Genomic DNA, 12,619 nt, shown 5'->3' with positions numbered 1-12,619 from the left:
ATATTTATTTTAGCTGCCTCTGCACTTTGTCTTCAAAATACAACAGTTACACTAAAAATCCACTAATTCACTGACACGTGTCACCAGCTGTTATGATGATTACATTCCTCTTGTGCATGTAAACACTATCCAATCAGATCTAATTATTCCAGTGATTAGATTGTTTTCTGTCATAAAGTAAATGTTTCTATATGGTTCTCACAAGTGGATGAGAACCATATAGAAACAACATCTTGTAAATATCCCAGACATTATGTTTCAGTCATGGGTCAATATAAGTGTCTAAGTGGGAGGTGTTATGGCCCCAGGTATTTAGCTCTTATTCTTCGTGGTTATATTTGGGTTAATTCTAGTCTGTTTTCCTCACCATGGGACCCTGACTGTGTGAGCTCCTGTCCTGGATTGGTGGACAGTTTAAATCACTGCTCCTGATTGGTTTATTGCTCCTGCTTCTCCTTTTCTCTGATTGGAGCAGCATGATATCATCACTTTGCCAGTTAGCACACCTGCTGCATTCTGGGCCGCTGATGTTTCAGTATATGGCCATGTCTCAATTTGACGGTTGCGCACTTTGTCAGGTGCACTGAAGGGCTCTTCCGTGACTTCCGCCACGACAAGGCATGTCCCATTTCATACACCCGACGAATGCGGCCAACAAATGTGCCCTGCGTTTCCATGGAGATCGACTGTGAACGAAGCCTGCATCTGAGCACACGTCACGCACTGCTGTATCCCATCATGCACCGCGCGTGACTGAGGTATATTTTCTTAAAGTTATGTAATACTAGCTACAATTGGGAAAAAATCTCCTCGAACGTTATATTTGCATAATCATATTAAAAGGAAAATATTAATTCCTTACTTCATTCAATTTAAACAGAAATAAATGCCTGCGATGACGAGACCTTGACTCTTCTTCTATGAAATAATGAACAATTAAAAATAAAACAAATATTTCAGTGTCCATTTTACACCTTTAGGTCATGAGTCAACAGTCGTATTGCTCATGAGTCAACAGCCGGCATGTTTGCTAGATCGTAATGTAAGCGATTTAACATAAGCGACATTACGTAAGTGTATAGACAGCCACTGAAGTAAGCTCCGTGGCACAGGCCTGTCCCATTTTCGACACAGCCTTTGTGGCCGACGGAGGCTACACGGAGGAGCACCCTTTGTCAGCCAGGTACTTGGAACGGTATTTCGAACGGTACTTCAAAGTCTGCAACCGTCGAATTGGGACGCGGCCTATGTGTGTATGTGTGCCGTTGTGCTCATGTGTCTCTAGTTGTTCGTCAAGCACTCGGCCTGACTTTGAGTGTATATGAAACATGTGTTTGTTAGTTTAGTTTTAACATGGTCTCCTTTTGCGTCACTGGATTCTGTTAGTAAGCCCTTGTGACTTATTCGGTTTATTTAGTTTATGTTCTTGTAGCTTTTGTTTTAACTCAATTCTGTACCAGGCATGGGACGAAATAAAAATTTTGTGCCGCAATTATCATGGTGAAAATAATTGCTAAAAATGATAATATCACAATAACGATAAAAGTTGAAGACAGTTATGGATATGAATAATGATTTTAATGTTATGAATAAGTTCCATGTTAAACAGCTTTTATATAATTGTGTTTTGTTATCAGTGAAAACAACTACGATCTAACAGAGAACATTACAGATGAGCAGGGCAGTTGACAGAAATTTTGGGGGCCTGGGGTAAGAGGCCTCACATGGGCCCCCCCCCCCTCTCATACAAACCAATAGGAAGAAGGTCCAAATCTGGACCCCTAAGACCCCGAGCCCTGGGACAAGAGACCCTATTGTCTCCCCCTGTCGACTCCCCTGAGGATAAGTAGATTTTTTAGTGTCCCATCCCTATTCTGTACATATTTTAGCTCATTTTACACTGTTAATTAAATTTCAATATTATTTTACCATTTTCCATCTTGCTTTTTGTTTTTCTCTCACTACCTCCCTGAGCCTAGCAGAAAAATGCTCTCCACTCATGGTTCAAAGGTACAGCCCCTTCTAGATGAAATGAGAACAAAGTCTTTGACAAACACACTATGTTCAAGCTGAGTCTCAACAAAACGAAAATAAATTATAGTTTTCCACCATCTTGAAGCCATTGTTGCTAGAATGCATTGTACCTGCGCACTCCTATTGCACTGAGCTGTGAGGACTCCCTGTTCCCATTCTCTCCTCTCAGTCTGGCGTCCTGACAGAGGCCATATTGTTTATGCATGTAACGCCTGTTTACAAGGAGCAAACTCAATGCTTTGACTCCGAAACTCCTGCACCACGGAGCACTAGGGCTGTCAGAAGTATTGAAAATCAGCTATTAATCTATACAAAACTAGCATTGGGACTAGATATTCATTTGAGCAGATATTGATACTAAAAACTTTACATTCATACACAAATGTACACAGACACTCTGTGCAACGTGGGTTTAGTGTCTTGCCCATGGATACAACGACAGTATTCATCCGTGGGAGCTGGGATTCGAACCGGCAAGCTTCAGATCAGAGGAAAAACACTATACGAACGGAGCTACTGTCGGTTGTATTCAGGAAGTTTGAAGTTTTATTATCATGACAACGCCACTGAGTACATAAGCTGACTTTGCATAGAAAAACTTGGTGTACCGTCGAAAGAAATTAATCCAACGAGGGTAATGGTATTCAGTGAGCCGCATCTAATTAGAATGTGATTTTTGAGGAATAAGAAACTACAGAACACCCTGCCCCAGATGCAACTGATTCCGCGTTAATTCAATGCACTGAAGAATATATGTGCCTATATTTTAACCATAAATTGATTCACAAATACTAAACATGCCTGGTGTCCCTCGGCTAATGCATAATGTATGAGCTTTACCTTATTTACAGTAAGCTAACTGACCTCTACAGTGACTTTTACTGTTCCTGCCTTAACCCTAATTTCCAATGCAGTTTGACATAGCTCAACTTTCCGCATGCTAATAGGTCAATGTTTGTATGCTGACTCGTGCTGAGCTGCTGTTTAAAATGGTAAACACTGTCAGAGGTACATTAGCATGCTAGCGCGGTCATGTCATGTGATTAGCATGCTAGCGGGGTCATGAAATAGGATTAGCATGCTGGCGTGGTCATGATTGGCATGTTTGTTCTGTGACACTGTGCCACAGGGGTTTATGGGAGACTTGACAGTTTACTACCGTCTTGTCCTCAACACTGGGGTTATGACTTTCAGGAGTTACAAGAAGAGGATCCAACTGGAGCACTGATCGGATTTTTTTTTTTTTAAAACAAGAACCTTTGAGCCTTTAGGCATATGGCTAATAGTTCAAACTGGTAAGCTATTCTCTGATCGATGTTATAATGGTGTTTTCTCATCAAAAACATATTTAGAATTGTGTTTTCTTTCATTCACATCCTTCATATTTAGGTTAGGAGTTCTTCTCTTGAACGGAAAACACCCTGTTCCACCTTGTGATGTCATCATGCGGTAATACAGGAAGTGCTCCACCATGTTTTTAAACTCCATACGCCTTCGCTAGAATCATTTGGATAACTGCAACCTTGGAAATGCACATCTCTACTGAACAGAATGCAGCGGTTAACTTCATGAACTACCACTTCATGACACCACAAAGTGGAACAGAGCATTTTGAGCTTTGGAGATGTAGCAAACTAATAATAAAGGGTAACTCAAACATGTGTGAATGAAACAAAACACAACTTCAGGTATGTTTTTGAGGACGTAACAACATTTTAACATGGCTTCAAGCTCATAAGAGTCAATTAACTTAAAATGTTCCTTAGTATGACATTAAACATATCTACCTGCAGAAAGACAAGCAGGTGATGCTGTAAGGCCATGTTACAAGTCAGATCTATGGAAAGACGAGCCTGCTTACAGACGGAATGCATGTTTTTTTGGTAATTATTCAAATAAAACAAGCACTTTTTCTGGTCAAGTCTACGCTCCATTGTACGACGCGTGGCGAGGATTCCCGTAGACTATACTTAGTGAAGACGTATGGCCCGACTGCGCAGACAGGAGCCCGGGGGAGCCGATGCAAAGTGGGAGGAAAATCATTAGCTTTGTTTGCATGTTCGCTCTCAATTACACGTCTCCGCAGTCTGCCAGTGAAAAATACCCACATCTCATCATTTATCTCCGCTTTTGTGTCGTCAAAAAGGCTTTGCGGGTTTGACTTACAGCCCCCATGCGAAAGTCCAATCACAAAGCCACAATTCACAGTGGAAGGGGAGGTGTGGTGCTGGGGCGGTGGGGGGGATGTTGGCGCCTCCGCAATGTGACATAACTATTCCTCATTCTGGATTTCAATATTTATCATAGTACAATTTCCCGTCGCGTTCCACACCAGCGAGCCGTGATTTATGAGCGATCAGGTCTGGCCTCGTCACAGTCACCAAAACGTTTGCCAAGTACACATTTTAGTTTGGTTTAATTCAGAAATGACACACAAGAATAAACAAAGGAGGAGAGAGGGGATAGACTGTTTGGATTCAGAGGACTAGAGAAGAATACAGCATTATTGTGTGTGTTGTGTTTCTTAGTGACACCAGGTTGCCATCGCATTTGTCCTGGTTTGGTCCTGGTTTGAGCCCGGTTTAGTCCCACTGTAGACTGTAGAATGTTTGGTCCTGGACTAGTTCTGGTCCAGTCGTGGTCTAGTTCTGGTTTACGTCAGGTTTTAGAAAAAAATTTTGATGCGTACTAGTGTGAAAAGAAGCTACCATCTTGCAAAGAAGGGAGAATGTGCAAGCATTGGTTAATTATAAACCTGGTACAAAGCAGAGGACAGGAAACAGAAATAAAACAATGATCGGGATGGGCTGAGGGGGCGGGTTGAGGGTGCGGGTTGAGGGTGCGGGTTGAGGGGGCGGGTTGGGGGCTTACAATGAGCTAATGTTTTATTATTATTGAACAGGTAAAATTAATGAATGAGTGAGTAAAGTTGTGAAGTTAAAACTAGTGTTGACATTCAGGGTTGTGTCTCCATGCTCTTTTATTAATTTTTTTCCTTTCTTCCCTTTTTTCCTTCCTTTCCTTTCATTTCTCTTTTCTCTTTGACCAGCTATTAGTTGTAATTTAATGTCACCTACAAGACAAAGAAAACTAAAACCATAATTAGGAAGATTCTCCATGGAGGTAGATACATTTTATGCCATACTGTGAAATATTGTAGCCAAAGAAACAATCATTTCTACAGAAAACAACAAGGAGGACGTCAAATAAGAGTCAGGCTTGTGGAGATGCAAGCCCACTCACAGGAAGGAGATATGATTTTTTTTGTGTGTGTGTGTTTTGTTTTTCAGTGCCAAAAAAAAAGGGTATTTTTGTTTTTTGGCTAAAAAGTTACACAGTGGGACTTTAAACCTACCATCCACAATCAGAATGGCCGACCCACTACTGTTGTATTCTCACATATCACTACATTACTGAGTGTGACAGCTTTGGCCTGACAGAAGAAGACCAGAAAGTACAGGTGAGGTGAGGGGGAGGGACCAGATAAGAGTAGGGGGAGGAGCTCAGGGGAAGAGGAGGAGGGACCAGGTGAGAGGAGGAGGAGGAGGAGGTTGCATGGCCAAAATAAATGAATAAACTTTAGCTTTAAAGTGTATTCAATTTCCAGTCATGCTCAAATTCTGCAGCTGAACACATACTAGCTACTGAATCACGGTACGACAATATTTTCAACAAGACAGTCACATAGAACATCACTATGACGCCAAGTCTATAATAACCCTACAGCCCATACTTCTAAACCAGCCAGAGAATGTAGTGGATGGGTGGAAACTGCGTGGAAAAGCCTTGAGCCAGTTGTCTATACATCAAACAGGTGACACTGCCTTGCAAATGCACCCGAGCTCATTTGTAACGCTTTCCCCCTGTCACTAGCTTTAGCGCACGTAGCTCATGGAGACGCGCCTTAGCCTAGCATATGATCAATGACGACGGACCAGAGCCACGCAGCTAACCATTAAACGCTGCCGACCGCTAATATGCAAAGCACGGCAGTCGATGAAGGATGCTTCTTTCCGCGGGCAGGGAGAGAAGTTGTCAAAAAGATTATAAATTGCACTTTTGGCTGCACAAGCGGATAGGAGGCGCTACCCAGCATGCTAAGATCGAGGTTTTGTTGAGAGTTAGTTCAAAGTCACATATATAGACGCATTCGAAGTGGGGAGTTTATGCGTTTTAACTGCTAAATCTATATTTGTTAGAATGACTTGAATTCTTTAGTACTTTTGAATAGTCTTTGTTTGATTTGTTTTTTTTTTTTTTAATAATTCAGAGTATTTCAGGATGTTGTCTATACATTTTTTCCCCATTTAAAGCAAAAAATACCCAATAACGGCATTAGCTAGGGATGGTCGAGCACTCACCGCCTACCAAAGTATGTGTTCTATCCCTGCCCCATACTCTCTTTGTGTCCTTAAGCAATACACTTCACCTGCCTGTGCTTTACCTGTAGTGTCTTGTGATTTATGTGTTTGTGAATGGCTAATAATGGATGGAAATAAGTCAAAATATAAAGAAGTGCTATGTAACTTTTTGTGGTGGAGGGTCAGCTAACTGTCTGTCTCACTAGAAATGTTATTGGTTTAATTAATTGCTTATAAAACTCCATAGTATTGCATTAAACTCAACTATCTCCATACAAACGAGCATGTGGCACTACTGTACAAGGCCAAGTTACAGGTCAGATCTATGGAGTGTTACACCTATCACAATAAAAAATGAATGAACAGAATAAATGCAAGATATATACAGTACATTCAGTGCCATACTGTGGAACATTCCAGGTAAAATAATATTCCCATGGAGACGGTGTGCTCCATTCTAGCCGCAATTCACTTTCTGTTGGAAATACTTCTAAATACGTCTATTCATGCAAGTCTGTTTTAACTTAATTTTTGTTTTAGACCCCAGTGTGCGACTACAGCGCCGGTAATGAGAGCGTGAGTGGGAGCTAGTGATCAGTCAGCGTTGGTTCACCATCCCTTTGTAATGACATCACACTGATTATGGAGTCAGGGGGCCTGCTTTTTAATCAGGGGCTAATCGTCCGGTCATTTATGGATCAGAAACAAGAAATAGCTCTGTACTGATGAATCTAGTGAAACAAATGAGATTTTAATTGTATTTAAAACGCAGCTTAGATGGTGGAGGTGGATGTGGTACAGAGCGGAGTTATGGTCAGGTGGTATCACTGAACAAAACTGTAAGAATAAGAAAGCCTCCCAGTTATCATTATCATTATACTCTTTAAAACATTAACAAATAGCATAACTTAAAGATATACAAGGTTACTTATGCGGTGGATGGGTCTGCCAACGAAAGAGCTTCACATAGTGCATCTTTAATGTATAATGAATGCAATTTTTAATACCAATACCAATATACCAATTTGCGTTTCTGATCCAAATACAGTAAACTACACTCTATGAAATGATGACTTAAAAGGCCCATATTACGCTATTTTCTGATATGTTATAATGCCATTTCCTCCTCAAAAATATACTAGGAGTTGTGTTTTGTTTCATTCACACATATTTAACACACAAACCCTGCACATTTAAGGTCTATTCCGCTTTGTGATGTCATGTGGTAATACAGGAAGTGCTCCTCTACATACAGTTCACTAGAATCATTTTGGTGATTTCAGACCTGGAATCTCTACCAAACAAAAGGTAAAAGGAGCTGTTAACTTGAAAATTACCACTTCATAACATCACAAGGTGGAACAGAGCGTTTTGAGCTTTGGAGATGTAGACAGACTAATAATAATAATGTATTTGAAACATGGGGAACATGTGGGAATGAAACAAAACACAACTCCAGTGTGTTTTTGATGAAGTAACAGCATCATAACATGGCTAAAAGGTCAATTTTGGGTAAATATATATTTTTTCCAACTATTTGAACATCAAACATTTGGATTTTAGGTTTAAATAGGCTGACTTAAAATGATGACTTTCAATTAATTTAAATAGAAAAAAGTCGGATTGGATAACTGTCTAATTGTCTTACCAAAACACGAAATTATAGTATTAACAACTTGGCCATATCATGTCCAATGTTTTTGTAATTACCAGCAGTAAAAATTATATTTGATTTGAACCTGTTTAACTCGTATCTGGGGACATAGATATACGTCATGTTTATCAAATTTAAAACCAAAATGTTACATACAAGAGCATATGCATAAGTGGTGAAAGTACACAGATAGAGCAAGCATGCATCAGTTCACTCATTTCGATTTTTTATTACGTTTTAATTACATTCTAACACCAATGAGCCCAACCCACACCATTATAACTACATCTAATCCTTTGTCTTTTCGTCTTTGGATCCAGAGTTCCTTTCACTGCAGCTGCCTCATTCTCCGCACGCCCAAATCAAGCCAAACAAACTTAACGCGCCATTCATCACCATTATTAAACTCTAATTGAATCTTTCAGGGAATTCCCTTCAGAAGACACTCCAGACGGCATTATTAAAAACTGCTCCATCTAGAGGTAATTAAACACTATTACAACATAAATCATCAATTGGAGATGTGTCACGGAGTGTTTGGGACTCGCGGTAAACAGTGATGAGGGTGTTTATTATGGAGTCTGTGATTACTGTGATAGCTGCAGGGTTAAAGCAGACACAGGGAGAAGCTTTCATTTGTAATGTGTAGATCTGTGTATTAAAGAGTTTGGACCTCATTTGGGTTGTGTTTAGACATTTATAGAAAATACGTGAAATTGTAAACATGGTGATTTAAGTATAGCTACGCACTGCTAATTACTTAATATTAATGGGCTTCAGAATGATCAGAAACAAGACCGTTGCCATAGTGAGTAACCATTTCAAATTTAAGACTACATACAGTATTAGATCTTTTGAACCGTTTGAATTATATCTTCTTTCAAGTCGCTCAGTTGGTCTCTCGCATAAACATCATCGGTTGAGCAGATTGGCGATGCGATTCCAGCTCTAACCCGTGAATACTGCCGTTGTGTCCTTGGGCAAAACACTTAACCCACATCGCCGCCAGTGTCTGCGTACACCGGTGTATGAATATGTGTGTGAATGGGTGAGTGGTTCCTTGGTGTAAAGTGCTTTGAGTGTGTTGAAAGTGGAAAAGTGCGATATAAAACGTGGCCACTATTACCAAAATTTACCCAAAATTCATATGTGACAGTTTCATCACTCATTTTGAAGAATAACCAATCCCATTTCGGATATAAATTGTTCTAATTTTAAATCTAATCCTGTTTGTTAGTCTTGGCTTCAGAAACAGACGAAACTAATCAAATTTAAGCTGAATCTATTGCCTTTTTACCATTAAATATTGTTAGATGAATGTGCATTTTGTGAACATATAATCTGGAAACACAATTTATTTTTGAACTGTGCTTTGGCCCACATCCTCCAACGGTAGCAAAGCCAGAATCGTGCTGTCCTACACTTTAGGGGCTACTATGTGTGCTTGGGCATGGTTTGACTGGGCTAGTGTGAGTGCACCCTAAAGCACCAGTACGGGACCTTTTGGAGTAATAATCCTGATCTTAGCTCTGTGCTGCATCCACTCCCCTTTAATACACCTCCTACACTATTTGGCATTTTGACCTATAGATTACACCTGTATACACCAAGGAGTATCATTTATTTATATTTTAGCAGAGCAGTTAAAACTTAAACTTGATCATAACTGTAATTAAAAGCCCTGTACCCTGCAAAATTTACCTCGCCCCAGTACAGATATATTGTGTAAGCAGCTCTTGAGGTCAAAATGAGTTTGCTATGTACTGTCTGCATCTAATTACAAAACATTTTCTTGTTTGATAATCAGGAAGTATCTGTTAGCATGCTAGTTGTTGTTAGAAGTTATTTCTCACTTACTTTATGCAGTCTGAGCACCTTAATGATTCACCGTGATGAGTTTGTAAGCGCTTTTCACAACTTTCAGAGGTCAGAGCGGAGTTTTACCATCACATTAACACTAACAACAACTAGCATGCTAACACGCACCTTATAAGTAGATGTAAACAGCGTGCAGCAAACATATTTTGACCATAACAGCAGCTTATACAATCTATCTGCACTGGAGCTTTAAATCCTCCCTGCTTAAGTTGACATTGCTCACATTTCTGCTGCAGTTATCCCACACCTGCACACACACTATTCAAATCCACGGCAACAGCTTGTCCACTCTAATGCTTCCTTTCTGTAGTACATAGAGTCCATTACCGCTAATACTTTCAGCGCGTCATAAAAACATACTCAAAGCTAGCAGCCCGCGGGGAGTTTTTTGGCCCCATTCGCCCTCCTATTTCCTCTCTTTTATTATATATAAGCTTTCAATTTTCAGTCAAAATGTATTTGAAGCGTTGAGGTGAGCGAGCGCAGCACTGGACTAGACAAAATGGTGCAAATGACCCCACCAAATGAAATGTGCCTGTTGGAGAAATGAGGTGAAATGAGATATATTTAGTTACATTTATTTGAGTTTTACTTTCTGTAGGAGCTTTTGTTGAGTATCTGTGGGTTTCAGCTTCCAGTTTATTGATACTTTGCAGCTGATGTCATCAACATTCCCTGAGGGTGTGATGCTAACTGACGGGACTACTCTGTCAGAAGCTCTATTAGATTTTAATCTGAGTTTTATTTTAACACAGTCTGACCAGAAACAGTTTGTTCAGTTAGTCACTCTCACCTTTTTGTTGAAAATCAAACACCTGAACAAGACCATGAACACTCGTATTGATCACAGGCTCCTGAAAATGTGTTGTTTAAATCTATTTTTCTTGAGTTTTCAGACAATCTTAAAACTTTTTTGTGTGTGCATTGTGTCTCCATGGTGACTGCTGAACATTCCACCATAGAGATACATGTAGAACAACCCCCCCCCCCCCCAGCGTGATGTCACTGTAAAGAATCAATAGGTACCATTTTAAAGAATTTTCACCATTCAAAAGATGTGTTTTGCTTTCAATTGCTAATTTCTATGGCAACGGTGCTAATTTGTCAAGAAGTATTCAAAAATACTACTACTGCTGCTACTAACAATAAGCCAAGAAGTGAGTGTGCAGCATTATGTGTGTATTTCTTGCATTGAACTTAATTGTATCATCATCATTTGTATTGTCAATTGTTTGTATCAGAATTTCAGAAAGAACTCTTTGTTGAATTAAAAAAGTGTGCATTCAAACTATTTCTAAGTATTTAAAGGTGCAATATGTAACTTTTCAAGTGGGGGGTCTGCCACCTGCTTATCTCCAAGATGTTATTGGTTGACCTGAAATGTTCAACAGTACGGCCTTAAACACATATATTGCATTTGTTCCATTATCTGTGTTTATATTGCTTAACACGTACCTTGAAAACCATGCATTCTTACTGTGGGCTGGGTTGATACTCTGCAGATCTAACCCGTAGCTTGGCCTGGTCGTGTCACCTGCTCGTCACCATGGAGATAGACACGTTTAATGGTGACTGGCAGGAAAGAGTTTTCTTCTCTTCAGGACATTTTTCTAAACTTTGTGATCGCTCGGTCAAGACGGATTCTCTGGAACCCCTCTCACCTGTCATACAGCAAATATGAAATTCTTCCATCAGGCAGGCGTTATGGAGCACTTTGAGCCGAATCTGCTCAACAGAGGCACACTTAAGTTACTTTAATCTCCAGTGTGCTTCAGGATCTGTGAATTTAACGTGTTGAATTTATGGTTGTTATTAATTATATCTGTGAAATGAGGCCGGTGCAGTGACTCGGACACTTTATGGCTGTGCACAAATGGACAGTGGACATTAATAATGGTCTTCTGCTTTTTGATGAGCTCTGACTGTTGTCTGAATGTAGTGTGATGTGTGAGTGTTTTAAGCTGCAGGCAGTGAGCCCAAGACAAATTTCCCCTTGGGGTTTAGTTTAATCTTATCGTAATCTGAATGGCATACTGTGGAATATTCCAGACAAACAATAACATCCACATGAAGACAAACACCTCTCCGAGTTAACCTTGGGAGGTGCATTACAGTTATCAAATCAGAAATAAACTTTGCCCAGATCAGCCAAAATGCAGAGCCACATAAATTAAAAGTTGTTGTTTTTTGTTTTGTTTAGATTTTTTTGTTGTTATTTTTTTAGATAGTGGACGGTGGAAAATATCAGTAGCACTACCAACTACCGACTTTCAGCAAACGTAGGGAGCAGCCGTGTTGAATTTTCTAACTCTGGCTCTGGAATGTTCGCCAACTTTCTAAATAGAAAATCCGGGATATTATTTTTGGACACCTCCCTCTCTCTACTCTCTGCTCTGCCTCTATATTTTTCTTGCCCATTTGAGTTCACCCTAGAGCAGCTATAATGATAAAAATGACCTCAAAATGGAAAGCACTATGTATCAATTCTCCTCTTTAGACAAACAAGCTGTGGGGTTTATAGCAGGTCATGTGGCGTCCGTCTTACTGCAGTATCTCCCAGAGGATGGGGCAGTGAAATCGTTGGTTGAGCCGTGTATTGATGCAGGCTGAGAGGTATTCCCTGTTGTACTCTTCCACTGCAACCCTGTGTGTTCAGACCATCACTGCTCATCGCCATCACAGAGCCACCTGC

This window comes from Periophthalmus magnuspinnatus, chromosome 20, assembly GCF_009829125.3.
Source record: "Periophthalmus magnuspinnatus isolate fPerMag1 chromosome 20, fPerMag1.2.pri, whole genome shotgun sequence".
NCBI classification, from domain to species: Eukaryota; Metazoa; Chordata; class Actinopteri; order Gobiiformes; family Gobiidae; genus Periophthalmus; species Periophthalmus magnuspinnatus.
This window is presented reverse-complemented; position numbering follows the sequence as displayed.